The sequence below is a fragment of the Acomys minous genome (genome assembly GCF_964271855.1).
Source record: "Acomys minous genome assembly, chromosome: 2".
NCBI lineage: Eukaryota > Metazoa > Chordata > Mammalia > Rodentia > Muridae > Acomys > Acomys minous.
In genome coordinates this window covers 99,075,124-99,081,556 of record NC_140484.1, presented here as the reverse complement: position 1 = coordinate 99,081,556, position 6,433 = coordinate 99,075,124, and positions in this window count along the sequence as shown.

Below are 6,433 nucleotides of genomic sequence, written 5' to 3'. Positions count from 1 at the left end.
AGAACAAAGCAACAGCCTACAGACTGGGAAAAGGTCTTCACCAACCCTACACCTGGCAAAGGTCTAATATCCAAAACATATAAAGAACTCAAGAAATTAAACACCACCAAACCAAATAACCCAATTGAGAAATGGAGCTCAGAACTAAACAGAGAATTCTCAACAGAGGAATATCGAATGGCTGAGAAACACTTAAAGAAATGCTCAACATCTGTAGTCACCAGGGAATTGCACATCAAAATGACTCTGAGATTCCATCTTACACCCGTTAGAATGGCTAAGATAAAAAATGCAAGTGACACCACATGCTGGTGAGGATGTGGAGAGAGAGGAACACTCCTTCATTACTGGTGGGATTTGCAAACTTGTACAAGCACTTTGGAAATCTATCTGGCACTTTCTCAGAAAACTGGGAATAGGGCTTCCTCAAGACCCAGCTAGTCCACTCCTTGGAATATACCCAGAAGATTCACCAGCACACAACAAGGACATATGCTCAACCATGTTCATAGTGGCCTTATTCATAATAGTCAGATCATGGAAACAGCCTAAGTGTCCCTCAGTAGAAGAATGGATAAAGAAGCTGTGTTACATTTACACTATGGAATACTACTCAGCTATTAAAAACAAGGAATTCCAGAAATTTGTGGACAAATAGATTGAACTAGAAATTATCATAATGAGTGAGTTCACCCGAAAGTAGAAAGACTCAAATGGTATATACTCACTTATACCTGGACACTAGCCCAAGGGGCATGTCCCATGAAAGTCTTCACCTACCAGGAAAATGGGATACATGTGAGGACATCCTATTGGGACTCTAGGTGAGAGAATTGTGGGATAATCGGGAAATAGAAGGATCCAGAGGGTCCTAGAAACCTGTAAGAAGAACATTTTGATGAGCAGATCTGGACCCAGGGGTTCTGCTCAAAATATGGCACAAACCAAGGACAATATGTGCAGTAAATATTAAACCCCTACCCAGATCTATCCAATGGACAGGACATTCTCCACAGATGAGTAAAGAGTGGGGACTAACTGTCACATGAACTCTGGTGCTCCATATATGACCACGTCCCCTGGATGGGGAGGCCTGGTGGCACTCAGAGGAAGGATAGCAGACTACCAAGAAGAGACTTGATACCCTATGAGCATACACAGGGGGAGGAGGTCCCCCTTAGTCACAGTCATAGGGGAGGGGAATAGGGTGAAAGTGGGAGGGAGAGAGGAATATGAGGATAGAAGGGATGGGATAACAATTGAGATGTAATATGAATGAATTAATAAATAAATAGTGGTGAAAAAGGTGATGAATCTAAAAAGTTCCTAGCACGAAACATCTAAACATCAGAAATGTTATGAAAATATGAGACCTAAGAATAGTAAGAAAAGAAGAAAGAAGTTTCCGGGCTCCAAGGACCAGGAAATATTTTTAACAAAAATCATAGAAGAAAAATGTCTCAACCTAAAGAAATTGATGTCTATAAATATACAAGAGGTTACAGAACACCAAATAGAATGGAACAGAAAAGAACATCTTCTGACACATTATAATCCAAACATTAAATGTACAGAACAAAGAAAGAATTAAAAGCTACAAGGAAAAATGCCAAATTACTTATAAGCACAGATTTATGAAAACTATACCTGATTTCTCAAGAGAGACTCTAAAAATCAAAAGAGTCTGAACAGATGTCTTGCAGACCCTACGAGACCACATGTGAAAGGCCAGACTACTATACCCAAGAAAATATTCAATCATCATAAATGGAGAAAAAATATATTCCATGACAAAACCAAACTTAAACAATATCTACCCACGAATTCAGCCATTCATTAGATTCTGGGAAGGGAAACTCAAATCCAAGGATGCTAAATACATCCAAGTAAACACAGGAAATAAATAACCCCACTGCAGCAAAACCAAAAGAAAAGAAGTGCACACACACACACACACACACACACACACACACACACACACACACACACATCCTACCACCATGAATATCAAAATAACAGGAATTAATAATCATTGGCCATTAATGTATCTTAACATCAATGGAATCAGTTCCCCAATAAAAATGCACATGTTAACAGAATGGGTGTGTAAACAGGGTCCATCATTTTGCTGTATACAAAAAAACACATCTCAATGACAAGGATAGACATTACCTCTGAGTAAAGGCTACAGAAAGGTTTTCCAAGCAAACAAACCCAAGAACAAAGCTTGAGTAGCCATCTTAATATCTAAGCTAGATGTTCCAGCATGATTAATCAAAATAGAGGGGAAACAACATTATAATATCATCAAAGGAAAAAAATTGACCAAGAGTACATCTTAATTCTGAACATACATGCACAAATACAAGTTCACCCACATTTGTAAAAGACATATTACTTAAGTTTAAACCACACATTAATTCATACACATTAACAGTGAGAGATTTTTCAAAACCACATTCTCACTGATGGATGATTCATAGAGACATAAACTAAATAGAGAAATAATGAAACTATCAGATGTAATGGATCGAATGGACCAAACATATATTTACAGAACTTTTCACCCAAACTCAAAAGAATATATCATTTTCTCCGCACCACACAGAATCTTGTCTAAAACTGACCATATAGCCAGTAACAGAAGAAGCCTGAGCCAATACAAGAAAATTAAAATGACGTCTTCTGTTTAACTAAATCCCCATGGATTACATTGGATTTTTTAAAACAGCAGAAACAAGAAAAAGCCTACACAGAGAAATCGAAGAATATGCTACTTAATGACCCCTGTGTCAGGGAAGAAATAAAGATATTAAAGACTTCAAAAACTTCAATGAAAAATGAAGGCATAGCCTGTGCAAACATATGGGACACAATGAAAGCAGCGCTAAGGTGGAGATCAGGACCTGAAGAGAGCATGGGCAGGAGGACAGAGGACCTGAAGAGAAAAGATAAACAGTGGGTAAGGGTATCTCTGTGGTGAGCTGGAGACCTAAGATATAGTGGGCTTCTGAGAGGGATACATCTAGCTGAGACTTCTAACATCAGGGATCTTGGAGACTGAAAAGGACATGCTCTAACTAGACAGGAATTCTAGTAGATGGAGGGAGACACCAACCTGCCCAAAATAACTTTGACTAAAATTAAACCTGTTTACAAGATGTGCAAGGATAAAGATAGAAGAGAGATTGGGGGAATGTCTAATGAATGCCTGGTCCAAAATGAGACCCACTTCATAGGGGATAACTAACTCCTGACAATATTAACACATTACTTTGCTATGCTTGAAGACAGGAGTCTAGTATAGGTGCCCTCTTATACGCTCCATCATGCAGCAGATGGAAGCAGATGCTGAGACTCATAGCCAAACATTGGGTGAATTGTAGCGATTGTTGTGGAAAAGTGGAGGGGAGGATTCAAGCCCCTGGAGGGGACAGTAGCTCCACAAGAAGACCAACAGGTCCAACTACCCAGAGCCTAGAGGGACTTAGAAAGAATGAAGCACCAACCAAGAGCATGCATGGACTGGATTTAGGCATCCTATACAGATGTAGCTAGTATGGAAGATCAGGCTTCATGTGGGTCCCCTGGCGAGGGGAGTAAATGCAGTCTCTGATGTGGACTCTTTTTTCCTGCTTTTTGACCACATCCCCTTGGCCCGGTTGCCTCACCATGCAACATGGGAAGAAGATGTACTCAGTCCTGATATGACTTGATGTACTTGGGAGGGTTGGTGGCGGGGTCCCCTTTCTGCAGAGAAGGAGAGGAGGGAATAGGGAAATATATATATGTCCTGGGAAGAAAGAGATATTTAAGACCCATAAATAGGCTCTGTCCATTAACCCTGAATGACTATTTCAGCTGCAGATAGTTAAAACTACCCAGTAAAATAAAAGTACTTTTGGAGGAATCATCATCCCTGATTACAAGCTGTACTACAGAGCTATTAGCATTTAAATCGACAAGTTGATAAATGGAATCGAATGGGGGCTTACAGAGGTGGAAACAACAAAGAGCAAACAGGGACTGGACCTAGGCTTCCTACACATATGTAACTGATTCGTAACTTGATCTTCATGTGGGTTCCCTCATAAGTTGACTGGGTGTGGTAATATGACATGGACTCTGCTACCTGGTTTTTGATCACTTTCCCAAAATGAAGCTAACCTGCCTGGCCTCAGTGGATGATGATGAGCTCAGTCCTAATGCAACTTGATGTGCTGGGGTAGGATGGTGGGTGGCTTCACTTTTCTGGTCTTTCCAAATTGTTATGCTTGAATATTCTTAGATGTGTCATTTTAAAGAGCAAAATAGTCAGCATGTTTGGTGTGGTGGTTCAAACAGGTTTGGCTCCGTAGACTTCTCTGTTTGAATGTGACCCACAGAGAGTGGCATTATTTGGAGGCATGACTTTGTTAGAGAAGGTCTTGTTGGAGGAAGTATGTCACTTTGGGGGCTGGCTTTGAAATCTCCTATTCTCAAGCTCTGCCCAGTGTGGAATCAAGTGCCCTGCGGCCTTCAGATCAAGAGGTAGAACTCTCAGCTCCTTCTCCAGAAGCACACCTGCCTTCACTTTGCTATGCTTTTCACCATGATGATAATGGTCTACACCTCTAAAATTTTAATCCAGCCCCAATTAAACGTTTTTCTTTATAAGTGTTGCCTTGGTCATGTTGTCTCTTCACATCAATATGGCACTAATTAATAAAGATGTTTGTACTGTTGAGGCTTGCTCCTTTTGGGTAGCATAACTATAGATATTGTTATTTCAGGGCCACCAGCCACATCATGTTAACTTGTTCTGACAAACAAGGTTGACCATAAACTATATTTATGTTCAATAGGATTCTCTGTGGCCTTGTTGTTTCCAGAAATTCCCTAAACATAAGCACCACTGGCCCCAACTGCTGGGCACACTTTCAATGTTAGCTAGATCTGCTTGTTAGAAAAGTAACTTGAGTCAGGTCTGACCACCCTCTTTCACCATCAGCCTCTTTGTATGAGATAATTGCAGCTTTTGCCTTTATAAACTGACTCTGGAAAGCAAGTCAATGTCACTGATAGGCTTCCTAGCTCTTTTGGCTGACCGGATTTCAATCATCTTGGAAAACAGTCTTTAATAGTTCTAGACCAAATATGACTAAGGATTGCTGATTTTTCTTAGACTCCAGGCCTCCTTATTATGTAGGTATAGCCACTATTGACTGTAAGCTCTTTCAGCTCCTGAAACTTGTCCCCCTAAATAACACAGTTTCATGTCCTTGTGAAACTTATATTACTCTGGGGAACTTACAAGGAAATGGTACTTGTTTCAGGGCATAATAATACCCATTACCAACATCACTATACTCCACTATACTCCAACATCCTCTTAACACTCACGTAATAAGATTATCTATCTCCCCTTAAAGCACACCCAATAGCTTTTGCCCCATCACTTGGACTCCAGTTTCTAGACTTAAACTTTGACAAAAATAGAATTCTAAGTTACTAGCAATGAAACTCACATTACTCCAATGAAGACAAAAATAAACAGCTGAGTGTAGAAGAAAAAGATCTCACAACTTCTATGAGAAATTCAGAGGAATGTGGAAACAATTGCATTCTTTTAAATCAAATCTCTGTACACTAAGCACAGAAATTCTGTCAAAAGCAACATCAGCAGCAAGAATTGGTCAAAACAACATAAGGACTTCAGATAAATGTGGGTGTGTTATCACATTTAAACTCAGGATGCTGCTATTCAGATATGTACAGTTATGTTAATTGTTCTTTTTCCGTGATTAAATATCATGACCAGAAGCATCTTACAGAAGGAAGAGTGTATTTGTGATGCCAGTTCCAGAGGCCTAAGTGTCTATCATGGTGCTGAGACATAGCAGCAAGTGGAAAGCAATGGTGGCAAGAAAAGGAAGCTTAGACATTATAGCTCAATCACAGGAATGAGGCAAAGAACAAATACGGTGTCTACGAACATTCAAGGTCTGCCTCCAGGCACAGATGTCAGCTGTCAAGCCTCCACAACCTCCCCAAATACTACCACCACCTGGGACCAAGTATTCAACTATCTGAGCCGCTGTGGGACTTTCTAATTAAAAGCCCCACAGAAACCAAATATATACATCTGGCATTGAAGTCTGTGTGGAGATATTCAGAGCATTGAAACACGTTCTATAAAATAATAGCAGAATTTTCCCCATATTAAAGGACAGCTACGGACCAGGATGTGCACAAGACATTTAGAACCACAACAGCCACTGCTGCATAATAACATCTTCACATTGTGTTATAATCATTTTACATTTTAAAAATTGTTTCACATTTTTTTCTTGACTTATTATGCATCTCTAACTTATGTAATAGAACTGGCTGACCTCAAATTCATAGGATCCCTGTGTCTCTGACTCCTACCAAGAACTGGTATTAAAGATCT